General features: G+C 41.6%; 1 protein-coding gene across 9 annotated transcripts in view; it reads left to right on the top strand.

The window, feature by feature from the left end:
* Positions 1–17,144, top strand: part of DMD (dystrophin) — a 4,177,531-nt gene that overhangs the window by 3,050,790 nt on the left and 1,109,597 nt on the right. The gene's annotated exons all lie outside the window — the stretch shown is intronic.

The following is a 17,144-nucleotide window of genomic DNA, read 5'->3' as shown; positions in this document are numbered from 1 at the left end:
TTGAGTATTTGGTGACTTTTTTACCTTAGTATTTGTAAGTCAAAACCAGGAGTGGAACAATCAGAGGAAAAGTAGAATAGAACCACGTCACCACTTCTGCATTTTTCACCCACTCCTGGTTTTGGTTTTAATACTGAGGTAATACACTCACCAAATTCTCAACATGTGCACTTAGCCTAATAGTTAAAAGAGTTTTCCCATGTACAAAGTTAATTTTAAAGCTCATTTTCATCAATAGGTCTTAGAATAATAAGTTCCACAATTGGATGTCTATAAAAAAAATGTTTCTGTGTTGAGATAATCTTGACCACCCAATAGCATAAAGTGCTCCTACTATGTTCTGTGTAATGGGTGTGTCTGACCGTACAGGGACATGGTCTGATCATACCACAGCTCCTCGGGGACACAAAAGAGAGTATAGGACATTACAGCATGGGATCATAGCTGATTCATTTTGTTTGGTAAAACATTTCCCTGCCTGTTTTTTTTAAATATCTCAAAGAAAGAATTATTTTCAATTCCATGCTGTAATGTCTATACTTTTTTACTTTCTCCCCAGCCTAGGAGATGTAGTATGATCAGACCACATTCTTGTACTGTCAGAAACAGCCATTACACAGTACAAAGCATACCAGGGGCACATATATAAGATTTATCTCAACACAGGAATATTTTTTAAATTACATCCAATTGTGGAAATTATTATTATTGCGTGATCTATGGATTAAAAAGAACTTCCTTTGTGGGGAAAAACCCCCTTTAAATCTCCAATCTCTCAAATTACATTCTTTAAAAGACTCTGTGTAACTTTATGACTTTTAAGGGCACTGTACACGCTGCGATATCGGTTGTGCGTCACGGGCAAATCGCTGCCCGTGGCACACAGCATCACTTACACCCGTCACACGGACTTACCTTCCCTGCGACGTCGCTCTGGCCGACGAACCGCCTCCTTTCTAAGGGGGCGGTTCATGTGGCATCACAGCGATGTCACACGGCAGCCGTCCAATAAAAGTGGAGGGGCGGAGATGAGCGGGCGAGATATTCCTGCCTTCCACATTGCCGGTGGACGCAGGTAAGGAGATGTTCGTCATTCCTGCGATGTCACACATAGCGATGTGTGATGCCGCAGGAAAGACGAACAACCAGTGGCATGCACCACCAACGATATTATGAAAAGGAGCGACGTGTCAACGATCAACGATTTTTGACGTTTTTGCGATCGTTGGTCACCGCTCCTAGATGTCACATGCTGTGATGTCGCTAACGACGCCGGATGTGCGTCACTAACGACTGACCTCAACGATATATCGTTAGCGATATCGCAGCGTTTAAAGCACCCTTAAGTATGTTTAAAAAATTTAATTACATGTGAATGATGGGATTATCAAATAAAATGTGTATGTAGGGATCACAAAGATTGACAAAATGTAACATTTTTACTGGGTTATTTTATGCTTTCATGATTTATTTTACTAATGATGGATATATCCTTTTATATATCCATTATTAGAAACTTGACAGATGATACATGCTTCCCAATTCGTAATAATATGTATCAGACCATATTATCTCAGCCAGTTAGGTTTCACTCTAAACTGATGTGGTGTTTCAGAATTAGATATGAGTTGAAACTGTTTTTTTGAGTGCTGCAGTTCCTCTCTACTTTTTTGTCTTGATCAAGTCTGGTGGACTCAGGCTTTATACTGTAAGCACTGCTCAATGGAGTGGATCAAATTGATTAACCCCACAACTGCAGCATTGTTTTTTCCCTTTTTTATTTTTTGTATACCGGTAAATTTCAATATTGCATTATATTGTTAAATTATCACTCTATTACTGGGCTTAAAAGGAGTACAAAGATGTTGGAGATTTATGACTTTAATAGGCCCTCACTGCCATGGCAAACCATCCTCACTTCCCCCGATCATGTCGAGGTGAGTGGACTTTAGATGCCCAAAGAGATGTATTACAAGTGTCATTACACTTACAGGGAACCTGCAGGTGCAATATGCACCCAGAACCACGAGCAGTTTTGGGTGCATATTGCTAATCCCTGTCTAATCGTTCCTGTATCTAGTAGCATAGATGAGGGGATCTTTAGAAAAAGTATTTCTAAAGATTCTGTATGATATGCTAATGAGCGCAGGGACTAGTTGTAAGGGCATTAGTTCCTTTGCTCATTCCACTCTCTTAGGGCATGCTAACATGCTATTCAATGCCCACTGCCAGCGTCATCACCAGCGGTGACCCATGTACCTGTCTACAGCTTCAGACACTGGGCACTGCACATGATCAGGTCACTGCACTTGCGGTAATATGCACTATGAAGCCAGGTGTACGCATCCTGGTGTGCCGCTCCTGTGCCAGCAGCTGGCGCTGCTCGGATATGGGTCTGCTGGGGTAGTGGCTCAAGGGTCTCTGGACCCGGGGGTCTCGCGGACATGCCGAATAAATGGGGGGGACGTAGATGTACGGGCTAGGCCGTATTAAGTTTGTGATGCCACCCACGGTGTTTGGTGAGTTGGGACACCACCATTGCTGTGATGGGGCAACCAGGGGAGATGTAGTGGCAGCTGGATGTTAACCCCTCCATGGATAAGGATGGTTGCCCCAGGGCCAAGTGTCTGGTGTAGGGTATAGCGACGGCAAGGGGGAAGTTTGATTACTCACAGTCAATAAATCACACGAGTCTCGGGTAAACCAAGGTGCTGCTGGCCGATGCCGCGGCCGGTTGCATTCGGGTCCCCCACTCGGGCTGGTGGTCTCTATCCTTTTCCTCTGCACTGTTTTGTGTAAGGTGAACTTCCTAGTCTGGAACTCAGGAGTCCGCTCCCGGATGGATGTTGTCTAAGGAGCCGTACCCGCAGACACTGGCCCGTGGGATCTATGGGCCCTGGCGGTGACCTCCTATCCCTATCGGTGGGCTGTTGTCTTCTATGACTGACTTTGGGTGGGACAGGACCTCTAGTCCTGGCCTCTATCGGTTAATTAACCAGGCCGCTTGTTTCCGGCCTTGGCTTCAGGGTCCGAGTACCCCCCTTTGTGCTCCAGTTTCATGGTCGGTTCCCCGTGTTGGTACCGGCGGGCTGCAACCCTGTCCCGGTCCACCTCGTTTCTGATGAGCCATCTTCTCCTGCTGACGGAGACCACCATCTGCCTCCTAGCCAGAGGCACCAGGGCTCCTACCCTGGTACCGTTCAACTTGAACTTTTCCTGCTGGAGCTACACTTAGCTCCAGCCCACACTCCTCTCCAAACTGAACTCTCAACTCTTTCTAGACTAACTCACTGTTTTACCACCCCGGGCTGTCTAAACCGCCTGGTCACGCCCACTGGTGTGTCTGTCTTTCCCTAAGGGGGGTGACTAGGGTTTTTGGTCAGCTGTGTGTTTCCTAAGTGGGGGGAGGTGTTGTGTAGGGGCCTATCTGTGCACATGACCGGACCGGAAGTACCAGGGACTTCTGATCATGTACAGTGCTCGGCGTCTGAGGCTGTAACAACGGACAGTTTCGCGCATAACTGCTGGTGATTACGCTGGCAGTGGGCATTGAATAGCATGTTAGCAAGCCCCTCTGGGCGTGTTACCATGCTAAGGGTACCTTCACACTTAGCGATGCAGCAGCGATCCGACCAGCGATCTGACCTGGTCAGGATCGCTGCTGCATCGCTACATGGTCGCTGGTGAGCTGTCAAACAGGCAGATCTCACCAGCGACCAGTGACCAGCCCCCAGCCAGCAGCGACGTGCAAGCGACGTTGCGCTTGCACGGAGCCGCCGTCTGGAAGCTGCGGAGACTGGTAACTAAGGTAAACATCGGGTATGGTTACCCGATGTTTACATTAGTTACCAGTGTGAGCAGGGAGCAGGGAGCCGCGCACACTAAGCGCTGGCTCCTTGCTCTCCTAGCTACAGTACACATCGGGTTAATTAACCCGATGTGTAATGCAGCTACATGTGCAGAGAGCAGGGAGCCGCGCACACTGAGCGCTGGCTCCTTGCTCTCCTAGCTGCTGTACACATCGGATTAATTAACCCGATGTGTACAGCAGCTACATGTGCAGAGAGCCGGAGCCGGCAGCACAGGCAGCGTGAGAGCTGCGGAGGCTGGTAACTAAGGTAAATATCGGGTAACCACCTTGGTTACCTGATGTTTATCTTGGATACAGCTTACCTCAGCTGTCAGACGCCGGCTCCTGCTCCCTGCTCGCTTCATTTGTCGCTCTCTTGCTGTCACACACAGCGATCTGTGTGTCACAGCAGGAGAGCGGCTTTGAAGAAAACGAACCAGGGCTGTGTGTAACGAGCAGCGATCTCGCAGCAGGGGCCAGATCGCTGCTCAGTGTCACACACAGCGAGATCGCTAATGAGGTCACTGCTGCGTCACAAAAAGCGTGACTCAGCAGCGATCTCGGCAGCGAGCTCGCTGTGTGTGAAGCACCCCTAAGAGGGTGAAATGAGCGCAGAAACTAACGCTCTTGCGACTAGTCGCTGGCCTCATTAGCATATCATATGGGATCTTTAGAAATACTTTGTCTAAAGATCCCTTTATCTATGTCACTAGATACAGGGACAGTTATGCAGGGATTAGCAATATACAACCAGAACTGCTTGTGGTTCTGTGTGCATATTGCATATGACAGGTTCTCTTTAAATGCTACTTTTAGATCCCCTTCAACCATGCATATAAAACACATACATGAAAAAATGGTACTGGTTTCATCAGTGATTGCCAACAATGTGTCATACATGTGTCATACATGTGTTATCTACAGTATATCTCATCCTTGTTTTTTCGGTATGGCTAAAGAAATAAAGATATTACAAATCTTCTCTTATACTTTCAATTTTAAGCATGTACAGCACACAGATGGTTCATCATCATCATCATCATCATCATCATCATCTATGCTGCTGGGAAAAAAATGAATATATCTCTGTGTGTTTTAACTGGACCAAGAGTCCATGTAAGAACATGGACATGTGACTAGCCCCTTAGGTTATAATGGGTATTTGTGTTTTCTGAGAAAAAACGGATGCCTCACATACCGGAAATACAGACATGTGGAGGTATATTAGAGTTGTACATTTTGGAGTTAAATAGGTTTAACAGGATTAGTATATCATGGCTGTTTTTATTTTCCAGAAGAGTACCACTCCTGAACATGGGCTATGCCTGGTATTGCAGCCAACACAGCTGAGCTGCAATATGACAATATTCAACTAGGGCACATCATTCTGTAATTCTGCACACTTTCATGATACAAACATAAAACTGGACAATGAATATTTTGCTTCCTGAACACTTTTGGGTGTATCCTATGTAATATGAGCTGGTGATCATGAAAATCAACTTGAAATTTTCCTGTCATGTAATGTTTTTCTGAAATCTTTTATTTCAGCGATTTTTTTTGTTCCTATTTTCAAGGTGGCCATGTATTGTCTACAATATATGTGTTATGGCATGAATTCCTTACATTTCATTGAAATTGCAAAACTTCAGTGGAAATGTTACAGACTAGGCACACATAGATATGTCTACACATGTCTGGACGCTGCCTGCAGAGGCTGTAAATATTACTTGCAGAGATTCTGCAAGTTTTTTTAAATCTAAAAAGTTATAAACTACTACAGTACTATCTGACATATTTAAAATGTCTTGTCAGTTTTGAAACAGTTGCAATACCTTTTGTTACATTTGTTGAGAGTACACACCTAAGCCTCAAAGATGCACCATGACAGCTCTCATCATGAAATCCTATGAGTTGTACTTGGGAGGCAAGATTGCTGATCAAGACAAATCCTGGGCTTATCAAATTTGTTGTTCAAAATGTGCTATTGATCTTAAAGCTTGGCTGACAGGTTCTTAAAAGTCTATGCCGATGGTTGTCCCAATGATAGAGTGGGTGAAAAAGGATCATGTGAACGATGGTTACTTCTGTCTAGCCACTGTCTCTGATTTCTCTGCTAAGAATAAGAAATCAATTGAATATCCCAATCTGCCTTCAGCTGTGAGACCAGTGCCACATGATGACACTCTTCCATTACCCAAGACATCAGTGATATGGAGCCTAGAGAAGACAGTTAATGAAGATGTTGCAGTACATGGATCAAAGATGGGGAACGATGCTGATTCAGACTTTGAACCATGTATGTCTGGTGAGCCTCCTCTTATAACACAGCCAGAACTGAATGATTGGTCTGAAACTTACGTTTGTCAAAAGAAAATGCAGTTACTGGTTTCAAGACTTCAAGGACAGCATTTGCTTTTACCTGGTACAAAAGATTCTGTCTTTCGAAGACATCAAGATGACTTGAAACCGTTTTTGAACAGACTGACAACCTGTGCTTTTGCACCAACATCGATAGGTTGTTCGCATCTTTGGCTTGTGAGCATGAGCTGAAAACAGTGGCGTCTTTTTATTGACTCACGTTAAGCCTCAAGACTGTTTTGTTGCACAATGGTAATGTTCATCCTTCAATACCTGTTGGCTATGCTGCACGCATGAAAGAAACACATAAGAACATGAAACTGTTTTTGAAACACATCAAGTACAGCAGCTACAACTGGAACATCTGTGGAGATTTAAAAGTAGTGGCACTGCTACTTGGATTGCAGCTCAGATATACCATGTAGTGCTTTTTCATTTGCGAATGGGACAGACATGCTAATCAGTCACATTACAGTCGAAAGAAGTGGCCAATCCGCAACCAGTTCACTCGTGGGCAGAAAAATGTCACACATAGACCACTTATGGAACCGGCAATGATATTTCTGCCACTACTTTACATAAAACTTGGGCTGAGAAAACATTTTTTGAAAGCAACGAACAAGGAAGCAGAAGGTTTTCACTATTTGAGAGAAATTTTCCCAAGAATACTGATTCCAAGAATAAGGAAGGCATTTTTGTTGGACCACAAATCTGACATAATGACAAGCACTTTGAAGAGCTGCTTGTGGGGCTTGAGAAAATTGTCTGGAAATCATTGAAGGATTTTACCAAGAATTTCCTTGACAACTATCGAGCACCAAACTACATCAAATTGGCTGACAACCTTGGTGAAGCTTAAAAAGTGATAACGTGCAACATATCATTGAAAATTCATTTTCTGCATTCACATTTGGAATTCTTCCTTGAAAATCTTCCAATCAGTGACAAACATGGGAACGGTTTCATCAAGATATTGCCAAGATGGAAAAGTGTTATCAAGGCTACTGGAATCCATCTATACTGGAATCCATCTATACTGGAATCCATCTATTGCTGGACACTAATACGAGATGTATCAGACGTTGCGTACACACGAAAATCAGCAGCAAAATATTTTTGGTTTAGTTGAACTAATGCTGCGTGTAACATTTCAATGCTTCATAATCAGTAAAACTTTATCTCATGTTTCTCAAACTTTCTACATGATACAGACCATCAGAAAGTACATTCCTACTTACCTCGATTAGGTTTATCATAACCACCTCAAATTTCAAGAATTTAGCAAAAATTTGTAGTCCAGTATAATTTACCTCAAAAAGAACCAGTGTTGAGTTATTTGCAAGCTGAATAGTATATACATAAATTAGCCTTTAGTCAACTAGAAAAAAAACATTTTTGAGGTCCCAGTCTTATCATATAAAAATTATGAGGTGCAAAAAAGTAACAAAAAAGCAAAATGCATCTCCTTTTGCTATATACTGATATCTGGTTTCCAAATTTCTGCAAAATATTTAAAAACATCCTGGTCATTTTTATCCACATAATTATTGAGTTATGATGACAACTCCAATTGATGGCTTTTTCATTATTTCATTTTTTAATCCAATATTTCTACAGATGTGCATAATGGGTAATATAAAGTACATACACAATACACTGGGGAGCTCTCTATTTTTATAGCAAGCCTTTCTGTCATCCTGTTAAACTCTGGCAAGTTTTTCCCCACATACTGCAGTAAACCAGATAAAGGGCACATTTTAAGCCGGCTATTCCCTTGCATCATTTTCTAATGAATTTCACAAAAATGTCAAAGTTAAATTGTCTCAAACTCTATGCCCTTTTGTGGATGATTCTGCACTGACATCATTAAATGAGTACTCTGGATATTAATATGGTCCAAAATTCTGAGACATTTGAAAACCTCTGCACTTTCTGTACATTAGGCACAATATTTAAAATTCTGTCGCACTCTGGATTTCAGCAAAGTGCAAGGAAATAAAATTCATGGTTAACAATTTCCATAAAAAAACACTTAGCAATTTGTTGCTCTAGAAGCACATGAGCAATGTTAACATTTAATGCGTTCTTAAGGTTTTTTTTCCCCACATACTTCAAATAAAGAGCATCTAGGGAAGTGAATGTTATGTTAGATAGAAGTAACTGTACGCTCGTTCTACAATGACAGAACTGTGGATAATGTACAAAGTATTTACATTATCTTGGAAGAAAGTGCAATACAATGATATGTATATTAAAAGTTATCTCGTGACCCTATAAACTTTCTGGTGTATAACTACATTATAAGGTTAAGTTTATTCGTATGTATAAAAAAAAATTATCTGATTTTCATCGAAAAAAAATAATTTTCATTTGTATTGTCATTGGTATGCCATACATATGGTATTTCTATGTCCATTTTTTACATCCGTATGTCAGCTATATAGCATCCAGTTTTATACAACATAAGTTAAAGAAGCCCTCCTATGTATATATATATATATATATATATAAATATATATATATATTTATTTTTTTATATATATATATATATATATATAATTTTTTTTTAAGTAATCTGTGTATATGTGCATTTAATGTAGCGTGAATGTGTTAATATACTCATCTCTCCAGGATCCAGCACCGCTCTGCTCCTCTTCTGAATGATATCATCGCTCTGCTTCTCTTCTCAATGACTTCACCGCTCTGCAGACTCTCTGGGTGACACTGTGCTCTGTCTGACCCAGAAGTGGCTTTTAGAATGTAAGCCTAAGAAGCATCAGAACGAGGTCCCATAGACTGACATTGTAAAAGAGACTTCCAGCTTATGCATAGAGCCTAGAGTTGCAATTGCAGTGACGTCGCTCAGAAGAGAACCAGAATGCTGCTGGACTGGAAATAGCAGTGATAGGTGAGTATATTAATACACTCCTCACACTACGTTACATGCATATATACACACATGTAATAAAAATATATGTACTCGTATACATTGGAGTGCTTCTTTAACTAAACAGGTTTCAGTTTTAATAGTTGCAATGTATAATATCTGTAAAATTTGGATGCTATAAGAATCCTCCATATAAGATCCATTTTTTTTATGAACCTATAGAGGCTTGACTATGCAAGAACAAAGGAAGGCAGGAACCATCCCATAATCTGTTTTTCTGTAAAATGATCCAAATTTATTGAAACATTAAGAAGTACTAAAATACATGCTCCAGGCTCCTCACCCCGTCTTACACATTTTGGTCAGAAACATCCTTTCTCAAATACAAAAGAAAGGGCGTTTCTATCCGAAACACGTAAGACAGGGTAAGGAGCCCAGAGCATCTATTTTAACACTTCTTAATGTTTTAATAAATTTGGATAATTTTACAGAAGAACAGATTATGGGATTTTTCCTTCTTTCCTTTGTTTAGTAACACATTTGTGGATGCCAGCCACTTATCCCTGGTCTGTTGATCCATCAAGAGAGTGGTGAGTTTATTTTTTCCTTAATATTGAATATGGAAGCTTCATCCAAAATATAGAATAGTCTTGTGTGGATGTCTTGATTTTTTTCATGGAGACATTCATTCCGTGTGAAAAGTCTGTCATCTTCATAGCCCAATTGAACAACATTGGACTGAGTGCTGTCCGTGTGAGGTCAGTTTTTTCATGCACAGTACTTGAAATGAAAATACGTTGTGTGAACAACATACCATAAGGTTTACAAAGGTTGCAAGAGCAACTGATCCCTACAGCTTGATGGACTACTCTGGTAAGGCAATATGGTTGTATATTCTTGCTATGCTGTAACTTCACAACGTGCATTCTTCTTCCATTAAGATGCTGTGTATATCATGACTGGTGGTGACATCACTTTGGTCTTATTCATGATATCATTATAGGTGATGAACTTCTCTGTTAAAATGCAAATTTGGCATAATCACTCACATTTAACTGGTAAATCAATTTTTTCCATGCAAGTTGAATGCACATTATTTTTTTAGGTATCTCCATACTTATAAGCATAATAAACTCAATTGTAAGAAAAAAAAAGAAAAAAAACAATTATACATACTTTGCCTTGATTCTCAATTGGCTCATTATGCAACACTGGTCTGGTCTATAGTCCAACTCTATCTTCTGACTTGGCCTGAGACATCAAGATGTCACTGGGAATTGCATGTGTGCCGCCCCTGTGTCAGCAGCCAGGCTGCTCGGATCCGGATTTGCGGTCGTTCGAGGGGTGTCCGGTGTCCGGCCACTCAAATGAAGGGGTGGTATTTACAAGTGATTATGTTTAGAGTTTATGATGCCACCCGTGGTGTGTGGTAATGTGGAGTACCACCACTGCAGTTGAGAGTACCCGGGGGTGATGGAGTGGGGCAACCAGGTGTTGGAAACCTCCATGGGTAGGGGGGATGCCCCGGGACCCATTGATGTTGTTCGGGGAGTGCCGTGGGGAGTGAAGTGGGTCACTTTCATACTCGCTCAGTCCAAAAAGCTAACACCAACAACTGGATAAACCAAAGTTCTGGACACTGCTGCCGCTGAGGGGAGCCAGTTTGGGTCCCGTCCCCGCTGGTGTTGCCTGGTGATCTGTAACCTTGCTCCTGGCACTAAGTTCTCTTCTTTTGGTCCCGATAGCATAAAACTAGTCGGGCCCCGCTCCCCAGTGTGGCTAACTGTGGGAGCTTGTTCTAAGGGTTAATGCTTGGGATTTTCTGGACGGTTTTGGTGGAAAGTCCTAACCCCTCGTTGTGCTAGTACCCCGATTTTGGAGTGGGTGGAGAGTGGATCTTGAAGGCTCCGTTCACGGCGGGTAAATTGTCAGGTTGCCTGATGCTACTCCCTGACATAGGGTCCACGTACCCCATCGTGCCCTGGTCCCAGCCCGGTGATGGTACAAGGCTGCCAGCTGTCCTCCTTGACAGTCCGTGCCCCTTGTCACGATCCCCTGCAACCGGGGGTCCAGCTCCTCTTAGGCTTAGACCACCGTCTAGTACCTAGTTGCTTCCAATGGGCCCGGCTCCTGACCTCCTTTTTCCTTCACTTCCAACACTTCACTCCACTGCTCCTGACACTCCTGACCTCCCCTTAACCAACTCCCAAGTGGGCAACCCTATTCAACTCAGGCCGTCCACTGGTGTGTCTGGTGGGTGTGGTGCAGAGTGTACCTAGGACTTTAATTGGCTGATGTAGGCAACACCATGTAGTTGGGGACTCATAACCAAGGAAGAGGTTAATATTGCACAGAAGGGCAGATTACACAATACCCTGTGATGACCTGATAGTCCAGGGGCGTCACACATCTCATAATGGGGTGTGAGGCCTAGGCCTAGTTATGATGTGTAAGGCTTAGAACTAGTCAGCACCAAAGATGTCGAAAGAGATAGTTGAAGTAAAGGTCAGAATGAGCCTGAATGGAGAGATTGGTGAGGGGCCTGAAGAAATGACACTGATATTTTTTTAACCCCTTCCAGGCCCTTTAGAATTTGTCAAAATGCCGGCGATTGTACTGTATTTGCTCAAAGCAAATCTCTAATCACTTGTTTCCTTTTCTTGTGACATTACTGCTGTTCTGTGAGTGCATACTGTTGTTTTGTCCCAACGCTCCATGGATTATTCCTGCATAATAGCACACTGTTATTATAACTATTATTGTAGTACTGTTTCTTTACTTTCATTTATAAAATAATTAACCCACAATTACATATTAAAATAATCGAATAATTCTTAAAAAATGTAATGATGCTTTCCATTTAATATTTGTGAGAATGTGTGATATTTACTTAAAGGGAAACTGTCATCAGGATATTAGAACTTGCTTGTAGTATTTTGTTTGGGAATTATACAGAAATCCAGTCTTGAAGTTTTAGTCACAAGTGCAGTAGGCAGACATTGCACTTTCAGCTCTCCTGGCTCTTTCCCTAGCTCCCTGCCTGTCGCCGGTCTTGGGTCTCTGACAGACGTCACTATTCTGTCACTGACCTGCCACCCCCTACATGCTCCGTAATTACCCAGGGTCATCTCATAAACACATGTGCAGTAAGCTGCTGATGACGTTGTGAGAGCCAGATAATGAATTCGCATATACCCCTTCCCATCTGAAGATATGACGCTTACAATGACGGAGCCTGTTCAGAATTTCAAGCAGGGGAGAAAGGTCAATGAGAAAAAAGTGACCTGCCTGTCAGAGACCAAAGGCTGGCTATAGGCAAGGAAATAGGCAGAAAATCAAGAGAGCTGTGGGTGTAGTGTTCCTATGCAATTTCCAAACAAAATACTACAACCAAGGTAAGGATTTAATAAGCATCAACTGGCATTAACACACATGCCTTTTTTACAGATTTAATATCCTAATGACATGCTCCCTTTTAATACGGTGCGGAAAATAAGTATTTGATACACTGCCAATTTTGCAAGTTTTCCCATCTATAAAGAATTGAGAGGTCTGTAATTTTTATCACAGGTACACTTCAACCATGACAGACAGGATAGCTAAAAATCCAGAAAATCACAATGTCTGATTTATAAATACTTAATTTTCATTTTATTGCATGAAATAAGTATTTGATCACGTACCAATCAGCGAGAATTCTGGCTCTAAACAGTCCTGTTTTTTTTGTTTTTTAAGAAGCTCTCCTACTCTTCATTCATTACCTATATTAATTGCACATGTTTGAACTTGTTACAAGTATAACACATACCTGACCACACACTCAATCAATCACACTCCAACTTGGCTACCATTGCCAAGAGCAAAAAGCTGTCTAAGGACACGAAGGACAAAATTGTAGACCTGGACAAGGCTGCGATAGGCTACAAGACAATAGGGAAATACCTTAGTGAGAAGACAACAACTGTTGGTGCAATAATTAGAAAGTGAAGAAACACAAGATGTCTGTCAATCTTACTCAGTCTGGGGCTCAATGCAAAATCTCGCCTGATGGACTAAGGATGACTCTGAGAAAGGTCAGGAATTATCCCAGAACTACATGAGAGGACCTGGTCACTGACCTGAAGAGAGCTGGGGCCACAGCCTCAAAATGTCATGCTAGGTATGGGGAAGTACCAAGCAAACAACAAAAGGGAAGGGAAACCCTGTATCTAGGGAAGGGGAGATGGTGACTCTTGACTCTTGACCAAACCTACCACTGGCCCCTTGCTTCCCTCATCATCCTAGATAGGTTCCCCACCTATGCACCGAGCAAGATACCTGACTCTGTCTGATCCTGAAATAGGTGCCAGGTAAGGAGTGGGAAAGGATGGGATGAGTGCTTAGTCAATCCAACTAACCACTAAAGAGCACACAGATAAACACACAGGGGAAAGTAAACAAATAACATATCTCCAGGTGACTCAGTGAGAGGAACTGCAACAACAACAAAGTTTATCCAAATGAATACTAGCCGAATGCTAGCACTGAAGACTTTTTAAGGGTATTAGGCTTTTCACCAGCACAGAGTAAGGTAGAATGAGGGTGTTTAAAGACACAAAGGGAATTGCTGAAGATTAACAGCTAAAAAGGTGAGGAATCTCAAGGGTCCTAAAGAGAAAGGGATAAACCCCAAGCAGGAAAAAAGGGAATGTCAGAGAGCAGCTTGTGTAGTCAAACACTGTGACCTTCTACAGCCGTAAACTACAGGACTGTTATGCATAACACACCCATGACACAAATATTACCATTAGTAACACTCTATGCCATGATGAATTAAAATCCTGCAGGGTATACAAAGTAACCCTACGCATGCTAACACATGTCCAGGCCCATTTGAAGTTTGCCCATTATTATTTGGATGATCCAGAGGAGGCATGGGAGCAGGATATTTGGTCAGATGAGACCAAAATAGAAATTTTTGATATCAACTCCCCTTCCTCTGGAGGAAGAAGAAGGATTAATATTACACCTCCTAACCTTGAAGCACAGGGTGGAAACATCATACCTTAGGTGTGCTTTTCTGCAAAGGGGGCAGGATGACTCAATCTTATTGAAGGTAGGCTGTATTGGTTGTGTATCACGAGATTTTGGACAACAACCTCCTTCCCTCAGTAAGAGCATTTAAGATGGATTGGAACTGGGTCTTCCAACATGACAATGACCGGAAACATACATCTAGGGCAGCTAAAGATTGGCTCCATAAAAGCATTTCAAAGTCCTCAAGTGGTCTAACCAGTCTCCAGACCTGAACCCAATAGAAAATGTTTGGAGGGAGCTGAAACTCAATGTTGCCCAGCAACAACACCAAAACTTGAAAGATCTGGAGATCTGAATGGATTAGTAGGCCAAAATCCCTGCTGCAGTGTGTTCAAACTTGGTAAAAAAATACAGGAAACATCTGACTTCTGTCATTGCAAACAAAGGTTTATGTACCAAGTGTTAAGTTCTGTTTTTCCATTGAATAAAATACTTATATCATGCAATAAAATGCTAATTAATTACTTAAAAATTATACAAAGTCATTTTCTGGATTTTTTTTGGGGGGGGATTCTGTCTGTCAGTTGACGTGTACCTATGATAAAAATTACAGACCTTTCCATTCTTTTTAGGTGGGAAAACTTGCAATATCGGCAGTGTATTAAATACTTATTTTCCCTACTGTAGCATGGCTCCACCTTTTTTTAAGAAAGATGGCAATATGCATGTCCAGCTAATGGTGCTGATAGTCACTCATGCTCAGTGACTCTTCTTACAGTCTGCTCTCTACAAAAGGATCCTCTGTTCCCTATACTGCAGCCACTTGAAATATCTTTCTACCTTGCTTGTCTGGGAAGGTGCAGAGCTTCTAGAGTAGCAAAACAATAAAGCTGACTCTTCTCAGACTTTTGGGATTGTAAAACTCTGCTTTCTGACATCTAATATTAATCTCCAAAGAAAAAAGAAGTGACTATATTGTCAGCTGCCAATGGGGAAGGAGACTAATTCAGCTGAATTCTCACCTTCTAGCAACACAGTTGAACTAAGGAACAATATATTTTTATGCTAGAAAACATTAAAAAATAATTTAAAACAAGAAATTGACTTTCATGACTTTTTATATGCAAAGGATTGATAAGATAATTTATAGAAGGGTTTGCTCACATATACGTATTAATATGCAGTCCGGTAAAAAAATCGGGTTGTACTGTCACCAATGTTAAAGAATAAAGGCCCCGTTACACGCAATGACATCACTAATGAGATGTCGTTGGGGTCACGGAATTCGTGACACACATCCGTTCTCGTTATTATTTTATTATTATTATTTTTTTATTATTATAGCGCCATTTATTCCATGGCGCTTTACAAGTGAAAGAGGGTATCAAAAATACTCACCTCATCGTTGATCGTTGACACGTCGTTCATTTCCATAAAATCGTTGCTGGTTCAGGAAACAGATTGTTTGTCGTTCCTGAGGCAGCACACATCGCTATGTGTGACACCCCGGGAACGACGAACAGCAACATACCTGCGTCCTGCCGGCAATGAAGTGGGCGTGAGTTTCATGCGGCTGATCTCCACCCCTCCGCTTCTATTGGATACCTGCCGTGTGACGTCACTGTGACGCCGCACTAACCACCCCCTTAGAAAAGAAGCTATTTGCCATCCACAGCGACATTGCAAGGAAGGGAAGTAGTGTGACGGGTACTAGAAATAATGTGCGCCACGGGCAACGATTTGCCCGTGATGCACAAACGACGGGGGCAGGTGCTTACACGAGCGACATCGCTAGATAGGCAGTGCTGATCTGTGATTTTTTTTCTTAGCTGTTTTCAAACTGAGGAAAAAATTGCAGCATACAGAGTATGGTTGTGTGAAACAGTTGAGACTTGCTAATGCAAGTCTATGATTGCGAGAAAAAAAACGGCTGTTACACGGACCATCTGTATGCCATCCATTTTTTACAGATACACTACCATTCTGTAGCATAGAACACTATAATGGTCCTGTAAATGATTGTAGAATAATAGTTGCTATGAAAAATAAGCATTGCAGACGGGAGGCATATGGATGGCATATGGATGTTAGGCAATAAAAAAATCGCACACTCACACAGCACTGGTATCAGATATGGAATACCAAATATATTATAAAAAGAAGAGGGGTGGGACGGTCAACTTACCATGCATCAGTTGAATCCATATATATTTGTATTAGTGCACTAGCATTCAGAGCTGGACTCCTAGAACGTAGAAGTTCTGAGGTGAGGGATCCGGCACATCAGTAAGATTCACTTTATTTAAACTTCATAAAATAGAAAAAGCATACAGTGGTCATGGGCTGTCGCATTTCAGCCATACATCCTTAACTTATAGGCATGATGTGATAAAGTGAGTACAATGCATAGGTTTAAAGGTTTTCCAGAAATGGCGTATCCAGCAAGATACTCAACAATAAATGCAGTGCACTTGGTAAAAATACCACCTGGAAAGTCTTAGCAAACAGGTTGACTATAATGTCAGAGAAACATCATAGAAATAAGAACGAATACCAGCTGTCTGGGTAACAAACATTCGCCATACAAGAGAAAAGGTTTATTAATGAAATAATTACATTGGATTCATTCTATAATTATTATTATATGATACTGGATTGGCAAATACTCCATTCATTTTATTTTAATAAAATTAATCTAAGCTCACACAATTACATAAGTTTAATAATGAAACGAATAAATCTCAATTCATCTCATCATGCCTATGATTAAGGACATATATCTGGAATACATAAGGCGGGGTCTCTTACCAGCCCATGACCATTGTATGTTTTCACTATATAAAGTGGATTTTACTGAAGAAACGGTTCCCTCACCTCACTACTTCAAACGCATTTTGCTTGTCTCACTTTTCTGGATGAGAATGGGACTGATTTTTTATATGCCAGTATGAGAGAACCTTAAATAAGGGAATAAAAGCAACAGATACTTTAAAGCCGGGGCCACACGGGGCACTAGTGCGATCGTCGCAT

Source organism: Anomaloglossus baeobatrachus, chromosome 2, assembly GCF_048569485.1.
Source record: "Anomaloglossus baeobatrachus isolate aAnoBae1 chromosome 2, aAnoBae1.hap1, whole genome shotgun sequence".
Lineage (NCBI taxonomy): Eukaryota > Metazoa > Chordata > Amphibia > Anura > Aromobatidae > Anomaloglossus > Anomaloglossus baeobatrachus.
The sequence above is the reverse complement of the archived record's forward strand: the minus strand, read 5'-3'. Positions and strand labels throughout refer to the sequence as shown.